Here is a 10012-nt window from a genome sequence, read left to right as displayed (position 1 = left end):
CAGCCAGCTATTTGTCGTCCCTCTTAACGTAGGAAACACTGCTAGCTAGCCAGCAGCTAGCCGCCCAGCTAGCCAACGGTCTACCGAATAGCAGCACTGTAGAAATTATTACATTCAACGGAACGACTTGAATTAGCGTAGTGTTAGCTAGCTACATAGTTGTCTTTGCTGTCTTCGTATCCGAATAATTGTGTAGTTTAGAGGTGTGTAGTTAGTTTAGAGTAATTATCGTAAATTTACCGAGTTAGCTAGCCAGCTATTTGTCGTCCTCTTAACGTAGGAAACACTGCAGCTAGCCAGCAGCTAGCCAGCTAGCCAACGTCTACCGTCACGAATAGCAGCACTGTAGAGACTATACATTTACATTACATTTACAACGGAACGACTTGTTGTGTAGTGTTAGCAGCTACATATGTCTTTGCTGTCAAGATAATTGGTGTAGTTTTGAGTAATTGTCTAGGTTACCTAGCCAGTACCGAGGCTAACCTAGCCAGCTACACTTTCAAACTAAGTCAACAACGCAGCCACTGCTAGCTAGCCTACTTCAGCAGCACTGTATCATTTTAGTCAATAAGATTTCTTGCAACGTAAGTTTAACTTCTGAACATTTCGAGACGTGTAGTCCACTTGTCATTCCAATCTCCTTTGCATTAGCGTAGCCTCTTCTGTAGCCTGTCAACTATGTGGTCTGTCTATCCCTCTTCTCTCCTCTCTGCACAGACCACACAAACGCTTCACACCGCGTGGCCGCTGCCTGGTGGTCCCAGCGCGCACGACCACGTGGAGTTCCAGGTCTCCGGTAGCCTCTGGAACTGCCGATCTGCGGCCAACAAGGCAGAGTTCATCTCAGCCTATGCTTCCCTCCAGTCCTCGACTTCTTGGCACTGACGGAAACATGGATTACCACAGATAACACTGCTACTCCTACCGCTCTCTCCTCGTCTGCCCACGTGTTCTCGCACACCCGAGAGCTTCTGGTCAGCGGGGTGGTGCACTGGGATCCTCATCTCCCCAAGGTGGACATTCTCTCTTTCTCCCCTGACCATCTGTCTATCGCCTCCTTTGAATTCCATGCTGTCACCAGTTACCAGCCCTTTCAAGCTTAACATCCTTTCATTTATCGCCCCCCCAGGTTCCCTTGGAGAGTTCATCAATGAGCTTGACGCCTTTGATAAGCTCCTTTCCTGAGGATGGCTCACCTCTCACAGTTCTGGGTGACTTTAAACCTCCCCACGTCTACCTTTGACTCATTCCTCTCTGCCTCCTTCTTTCCACTCCTCTCCTCTTTTGACCTTCACCCTCTCACCTTCCCCCCTACTCACAAGGCAGGCAATACGCTTGACCTCATCTTTACTAGATGCTGTTCTTCCACTAATCTCATTGCAACTCCCCTCCAAGTCTCTGACCACTACCTTGTATCCTTTCCCTCTCGCTCTCATCTAACACTTCCCACACTGCCCCTACTCGGATGGTATCGCGCCGTCCCAACCTTCGCTATCTCTCCCCGCTACTCTCTCCTCTTCCATCCTATCATCTCTTCCCTCTGCTCAAACCTTTCTCCAACCTATCTCCTGATTCTGCCTCCTCAACCCTCCTCTCCTCCCTTTCTGCATCTTTGACTCTCTATGTCCCTATCCTCCAGGCCGGCTCGGTCCTCCCTCCTGCTCCGTGGCTCGACGACTCATTGCGAGCTCACAGAACAGGGCCCGGGCAGCCGAGCGGGAAATGGGAGGAAAACTCGCCTCCCTGCGGACCTGGCATCCTTTCACTCCCTCCTCTCTACATTCTCCTCTCTTTGTCTCTGCTGCTAAAGCCACTTTCTACCACTCTAAATTCCAAGCATCTGCTCTAACCCTAGGAAGCTCTTTGCCACCTTCTCCTCTCCTGAATCCTCCCCCCCCCCCCCTCCTCCCTCTCTGCGGATGACTTCGTCAACCATTTTGAAAAGAAGGTCGACGACATCCGATCCCGTTTCTAAGTCAAACGACACCGCTGGTTCTGCTCACACTGCCCTACCCTGTGCTTTGACCTCTTTCTCCCCTCTCTCTCCAGATGAAATCTCGCGTCTTGTGACGGCCGGCGCCCAACAACCTGCCCTTGACCCTATCCCTCCTCTCTTCTCCAGACCATTTCCGGAGACCTTCTCCCCTACCTCACCTCGCTCATCAACCATCCTTGACGCTGGCTACGTCCCTTCCGCCTTCAAGAGAGCGAAGTGCACCCCTTCTGAAAAAACCTACACTCGATCCCTCTGATGTCAACAACTACAGCCAGTATCCCTTCTTTCTTTTCTCTCAAAACTCTAACGTGCCGTCCTTGGCCAGCTCTCCTGCTATCTCTCTCAGAATGACCTTCTTGATCCAAATCAGTCAGGTTTCAAGACTAGTCATCACAACTGAGACTGCTCTTTCTCTGTGTCACGGAAGGCCGCTCCGCACTGCTAAAGCTAACTCTCTCTCCTCTGCTCTCATCCTTCTAGACTATCGGCTGCCTTGATACTGTGAACCATCAGATCCTCCTCTCCCACCTCTCCGAGTTGGGCATCTCCGGCGCGGCCCACGCTTGGATTGCGTCCTACCTGACAGGTCGCTCCTACCAGGTGGCGTGGAGAATCTGTCTCCGCACCACGTGCTCTCACCACTGGTGTCCCCAGGGCTCTGTTCTAGGCCTCCCTATCTCGCTATACACCAACCATTGGCTCTGTCATATCCTACATGGTCTCTCCTATCATTCTATGCAGACGACACACAATTAATCTTCTAGTCCTTGTCCCTTACTATCCTCTGATCCCAACCTCTGAGAGACGAAATGCTGCAACGTCGCATCTCTGCATGTCTGGCAGACATATCAGTGTGGATGACGGATCACCACCTCAAGCTGAACCTCGGCAAGACGGAGCTGCTCTTCCTCCCGGGGAAGGACTGCCCGTTCCATGATCTTGCCATCACGCTTGACAACTCCATTGTGTACTCCCCCAGAGCGCTAAGAACCTTGGCGTGATCCTGGACAACACCCTGTCGTTCTCAACCAACATCAAGGCGTGGACCCGTTCCTGTAGTGTTCAGCTCTACAACATTCGCAGAGTACGACCCTGCCTCACACAGAAGCGGCGCAGGTCCTAATCCAGGCACTTGTCACTCCCGTCTGGATTACTGCAACTCGCTGTTGGCGGGCTCCCTGCCTGTGCGATTAAACCCCTACACTCATCCAGAACGCCGCAGCCCGTCTGGTGTTCAACCTTCCCAAGTTCTCTCACGTCACCCCGCTCCTCCGCTCTCTCCACTGGCTTCCAGTTGAAGCTCGCATCCGCTACAAGACCATGGTGCTCGCCTACGGAGCTGTGAGGGAAACGGCACCTCCGTACCTTCAGGCCTGATCAGGCCCTACACCCAAACAAGGGCACTGCGTTCATCCACCTCTGGCCTGCTCGCCTCCCTACCTCTGAGGAAGTACAGCTCCCGCTCAGCCCAGTCAAAACTGTTCGCTGCTCTGGCACCCCAATGGTGGAACAAACTCCCCCACGACGCCAGGTCAGCGGAATCAATCACCACCTTCCGGAGACACCTGAAACCCCACCTCTTTAAGGAATACCTAGGATAGGATAAAGTAATCCTTCTAACCCCCTCCCCCCCCTTAGAGTTAGATGCACTATTGTAAAGTGGTTGTTCCACTGGACATCATAAGGTGAATGCACCAACTTGTAAGTCGCTCTGGATAAGAGCGTCTGCTAAATGACTTAAATGTAAATGTAAATGTAAACACTGGTTGACTTGACAAACAAGACGAATTGGCAACAGACAAACCGAGAACACAGGTATAAGTACCCAGATGATAATGGGGAAGATAGGTGACACCTGGAGGGGGGTGGAAGCAGGCACAAGGACAGGTGAAACAGATCAGGGCGTGACAAATGTTTTTAGCATACCATACACTACCAGTCAAAAGTTTTAGAACACCTACTCATTCAAGGGTTTTTCTTTATTTTTACTATTTTCTTCATTGTCGAGCAATAGTGAATACATCAAAACTATGAAATAACAAAAATGGAATCGTGTAGTAACCAAAAAGGTGTTCAAAAAAAATATTCAAATAGCCACCCATTGCCTTGATGACAGCTTTTTACACGCTTAGAATTCTCTCAACCAGCTTCACCTGGAGTACTTTCCAGCAGTCTTGAAGGAGTTCCCACATATGCTGAACATTTGTTGGCTGCTTTTTCTTCACTTTGCAGTCCGACTCGTCCCAAAACATCTCAATTTGGTTGAGGTCGGGGGATTGTGGAGGCTGGGTCATCTGATGCAGCACTCCATCACTCTCCTTCTTCATAAAATAGCCCTTATAAGACCTGGAAGTGTGTTGGGTCATTGGCCAGTTGAAAAGCAAATGATAGTCCCACTAAGCCCAAAGCAATTGGGATGGCGCAGAATGCTGTGGTAGACATGATGGTTAATTGTGCCTTGAATTCTAAATAAATCACAGACAGTGTCACCAGCAAAGCACCCCCACACCATAACACATCCTCCTCCATGCTTTACGGTGGGAAATACACATGCGGAGATCATCCGTTCACCCACACCGCGTCTCACATGGTGGTTGGAACCAAAAATCTCCAATTTGGACTCCAGACCAAAGGACAAATTTCCACCGGTCTAATGTCCATTGCTCATGTTTCTAGGCCCATGCAAGACTTCTTCTTATTGGTGTCCTTTAGTAGTGGTTTCTTTGCAGAAATTCGACCACGAAGGCCTGATTAACACAGTCTCCTCTGAACAGTTGATGTTGAGATGTGTTACTTGAACYCTATGAAGCATTTATTTGGGCTGTAATTTCTGAGGCTGGTAACTCTAATGAACGTATCCTCTGCAGCAGAGGTAACTCTGGGTCTTCCAATCCTGTGAAGGTCCTCATGGGAGCCAGTTTCTTTTTAAAGCTTCATGGTTTTTGCGACTGCACTTTCAAAGTTCTTGACATTTTCTGTATTGACTGACCTTCATGTCTTAAAGTAATGATGGACTGTCATTTCTCTTTGCTTCTTTTAGCTGTTCTTGCCATAATATGGACTTGGTCTTTTACCAAATAGGGCTGTCTTCTGTATACACCCCCTACCATGTCACAACACAACTGATTGGCTCAAACGCATTAATTAAAACTTCTTAGGGCTAGGCCCTTTTTTCTCAATTTCCACCTGAATGACGTTCCCAAAGTAAACTGCCTGTTCCTCAGCCCCTGAAGCCAGGATATGCATAAAATTGGTACCATTGGAAATAAAACACTTTGAAGTGTGTAGAAATGTTAAAATAATGCGGGAGAATATAACACAAAAGATATGGTAGGAGAAAATCCAAAGAAAAACAACCGGAAATTTTTATTTTGATGAGAGACCATCCTCTTACAATGGCAAGTATAAGGGCATACTGAAAATTTGCACACAGGATGTATATTCCTATTGCTTCCACAGCGTGTCAGTAGTCTATGTTCAAGGTTTCAGGCTTGTAACTTGTAACGAGTAAGAAATATCAGTCTTAGTACAGGGACACAGTTTTGGAAATTCGTGTTTGCACGTGCCATGAAGACAGGATGCACCTGCTAAAATCTGTTTCCTATTGAACATACTTCTTTAGGTAAGACATTTTATAGTTTGATTACATTTTAGGGTATCTGCAGAGTAAATCGAAACGTATTTTGACTTGTTGAAACAAAGTTTACGGGTAGATTTTTTGAATCCTTTCTCTGCATGTTGAACAAGTGGATTACTCAAATCGATGGCGCCAACTAAACAGACTTTTTGGGATATAAAGAACGATTTTATCTAACAAAATGACTACATGTTATAGCTGGGAACCTTTGGATGACAAATCAGAGGAAGATTTTAAAAAAATAAGTGAATATTTAATCGCTATTTGTGAATTTATGAAACCTGTGCCGGTGGAAAAATATTTTGATGTGGGGCGCCGTCCTCAAACAATCGCATGAGTTCAAGTAACACATCTCAACATCAACTGTTCAGAGGAGACTGTGTTAATCAGGCCTTCGTGGTCGAATTTCTGCAAAGAAACCACTACTAAAGGACACCAATAAGAAGAAGTCTTGCATGGGCCTAGAAACATGAGCAATGGACATTAGACCGGTGGAAATTTGTCCTTTGGTCTGGAGTCCAAATTGGAGATTTTTGGTTCCAACCACCATGTGAGACGCGTGTGGTGTGAACGGATGATCTCGCATGTGTATTTCCCACCGTAAAGCATGGAGGAGGATGTGTTATGGTGTGGGGGGTGCTTTGCTGGTGACACTGTCTGTGATTTATTTAGAATTCAAGGCACAATTAACCATCATGTCTACCACAGCATTCTGCGCCATCCAATTGCTTTGGCTTAGTGGGACTATCATTTTGCTTTTCAACTGGCCAATGACCCAACACACTTCCAGGTCTTATAGGGCTATTTTATGAAGAAGGAGAGTGATGGAGTGCTGCATCAGATGACCCAGCCTCCACAATCCCCCGACCTCAACCAAATTGAGATGTTTTGGGACGAGTCGGACTGCAAAGTAGAAAAAAGCAGCCAACAATGTTCAGCATATGTGGGAACTCCTTCAAGACTGCTGGAAAGTACTCCAGGTGAAGCTGGTTGAGAGAATTCTAAGCGTGTAAAAGCTGTCACAAGGCAATGGGTGGCTATTTGAATATTTTTTTTTGAACACCTTTTGGTTACTACACGATTCCATTTTTGTTATTTCATAGTTTTGATGTATTCACTATTGCTCGACAATGAAGAAAATAGTAAAAATAAAGAAAAACCCTTGAATGAGTAGGTGTTCTAAAACTTTTGACTGGTAGTGTATGGTATGCTAAACATTTGTCACGCCCTGATCTGTTTCACCTGTCCTTGTGCCTGCTTCCACCCCCTCCAGGTGTCATATCTTCCCCATTATCATCTGGGTACTTATACCTGTGTTCTCGGTTTGTCTGTTGCCAATTCGTCTTGTTTGTCAAGTCAACCAGTGTTTACATTTACATTTACATTTAAGTCATTTAGCAGACGCTCTTATCCAGAGCGACTTACAAGTTGGTGCATTCACCTTATGATGTCCAGTGGAACAACCACTTTACAATAGTGCATCTAACTCTAAGGGGGGAGGGGGTTAGAAGGATTACTTTATCCTATCCTAGGTATTCCTTAAAGAGGTGGGGTTTCAGGTGTCTCCGGAAGGTGGTGATTGATTCCGCTGACCTGGCGTCGTGGGGGAGTTTGTTCCACCATTGGGGTGCCAGAGCAGCGAACAGTTTTGACTGGGCTGAGCGGGAGCTGTACTTCCTCAGAGGTAGGGAGGCGAGCAGGCCAGAGGTGGATGAACGCAGTGCCCTGTTTGGGTGTAGGGCCTGATCAGAGCCTGAGGTACGGAGGTGCGTTCCCCTCACAGCTCCGTAGGCGAGCACCATGGTCTTGTAGCGGATGCGAGCTTCAACTGGAAGCCAGTGGAGAGAGCGGAGGAGCGGGGTGACGTGAGAGAACTTGGAAGGTTGAACACCAGACGGGCTGCGGCGTTCTGGATGAGTTGTAGGGGTTTAATCGCACAGGCAGGGAGCCCAGCCAACAGCGAGTTGCAGTAATCCAGACGGGAGATGACAAGTGCCTGGATTAGGACCTGCGCCGCTTCCTGTGTGAGGCAGGGTCGTACTCTGCGAATGTTGTGAGCATGAACCTACAGGAACGGGTCACGCCTTGATGTTGGTTGAGAACGACAGGGTGTTGTCCAGGATCACGCCAAGGTTCTTAGCGCTCTGGGAGGAGTAAACAATGGAGTTGTCAAGCGTGATGGCAAGATCATGGAACGGCAGTCCTTCCCCGGGAGGAAGAGCAGCTCCGTCTTGCCGAGGTTCAGCTTGAGGTGGTGATCCGTCATCCACACTGATATGTCTGCCAGACATGCAGAGATGCGATTCGCCACCTGGTTATCAGAAGGGGGAAAGGAGAAGATTAATTGTGTGTCGTCTGCATAGCAATGATAGGAGAGACCATGTGAGGATATGACAGAGCCAAGTGACTTGGTGTATAGCGAGAATAGGAGAGGGCCTAGAACAGAGCCCTGGGGGACACCAGTGGTGAGAGCACGTGGTGCGGAGACAGATTTCGCCACGCCACCTGGTAGGAGCGACCTGTCAGGTAGGACGCAATCCAAGCGTGGGCCGCGCCGGAGATGCCCAACTCGGAGAGGGTGGAGAGGAGGATCTGATGGTTCACAGTATCAAAGGCAGCCGATAGGTCTAGAAGGATGAGAGCAGAGGAGAGAGAGTTAGCTTTAGCAGTGCGGAGCGCCTCCGTGACACAGAGAAGAGCAGTCTCAGTTGAATGCCTAGTCTTGAAACCTGACTGATTTGGATCAAGAAGGTCATTCTGAGAGAGATAGCAGGAGAGCTGGCCAAGGACGGCACGTTCAAGAGTTTTGGAGAGAAAAGAAAGAAGGGATACTGGTCTGTAGTTGTTGACATCAGAGGGATCGAGTGTAGGTTTTTTCAGAAGGGGTGCAACTCTCGCTCTCTTGAGGCGGAAGGGACGTAGCCAGCGGTCAAGGATGAGTTGATGAGCGAGGTGAGGTAGGGGAGAAGGTCTCCGGAAATGGTCTGGAGAGAGAGGAGGGGATAGGGTCAAGCGGGCAGGTTGTTGGGCGGCCGGCCGTCACAAGACGGAGATTTCATCTGGAGAGAGAGGGGAGAAAGAGGTCAAAGCACAGGTAGGGCAGTGTGAGCAGAACCAGCGGTGTCGTTTGACTTAGCAAACGAGGATCGGATGTCGTCGACCTTCTTTTCAAAATGGTTGACGAAGTCATCCGCAGAGAGGGAGGAGGGGGGGGGGGGGAGGATTCAGGAGGGAGGAGAAGGTGGCAAAGAGCTTCCTAGGGTTAGAGGCAGATGCTTGGAATTTAGAGTGGTGAAAGTGGCTTTAGCAGCAGAGACAGAAGAGGAGAATGTAGAGAGGAGGGGTGAAAGGTGCCAGGTCCGCAGGGAGGCGAGTTTTCCTCCATTTCCGCTCGCTGCTGCCGGAGCCCTGTTCTGTGAGCTCGCAATGAGTCGTCGAGCCACGGAGCAGGAGGGGAGGACCGAGCCGGCCTGGAGGATAGGGCCATAGGAGTCAAAGGATGCAGAAAGGGAGGAGAGGAGGGTTGAGGAGGCAGAATCAGGAGATAGGTTGGAGAAGGTTTGAGCAGAGGGAAGAGATGATAGGATGGAAGAGGAGAGAGTAGCGGGGGAGAGAGAGCGAAGGTTGGGACGGCGCGATACCATCCGAGTAGGGGCAGTGTGGGAAGTGTTAGATGAGAGCGAGAGGGAAAAGGATACAAGGTAGTGGTCAGAGACTTGGAGGGGAGTTGCAATGAGATTAGTGGAAGAACAGCATCTAGTAAAGATGAGGTCAAGCGTATTGCCTGCCTTGTGAGTAGGGGGGAAGGTGAGAGGTGAGGTCAAAAGGGGAGGAGTGGAAAGAAGGAGGCAGGAGGAATGAGTCAAGGTAGACGTGGGGAGGTTAAAGTCACCCAGAACTGTGAGAGGTGAGCCATCCTCAGGAAAGGAGCTTATCAAGGCGTCAAGCTCATTGATGAACTCTCCAAGGGAACCTGGGGGGGCGATAGATAAGGATGTTAAGCTTGAAAGGGCTGGTAACTGTGGACAGCATGGATTCAAAGGAGGCGATAGACAGATGGGTCAGGGGAGAAGAGAGAATGTCCCATTGGGGAGATGAGGATCCCAGTGCCACCACCCCGCTGACCAGAAGCTCTCGGGGTGTGCGAGAACACGTGGGCAGACGAGGAGAGAGCGGTAGGAGTAGCAGTGTTATCTGTGGTAATCCATGTTTCCGTCAGTGCCAAGAAGTCGAGGACTGGAGGGAAGCATAGGCTGAGATGAACTCTGCCTTGTTGGCCGCAGATCGGCAGTTCCAGAGGCTACCGGAGACCTGGAACTCCACGTGGGTCCGTGCGCGCTGGGACCACCAGGCAGCGGCCACGCGGTGTGAAAGCG

The sequence above is a fragment of the Salvelinus sp. IW2-2015 genome, linkage group LG31 (genome assembly GCF_002910315.2).
Source record: "Salvelinus sp. IW2-2015 linkage group LG31, ASM291031v2, whole genome shotgun sequence".
Taxonomy (NCBI): domain Eukaryota; kingdom Metazoa; phylum Chordata; class Actinopteri; order Salmoniformes; family Salmonidae; genus Salvelinus; species Salvelinus sp. IW2-2015.
Note: the sequence above shows the minus strand (reverse complement) of the source record.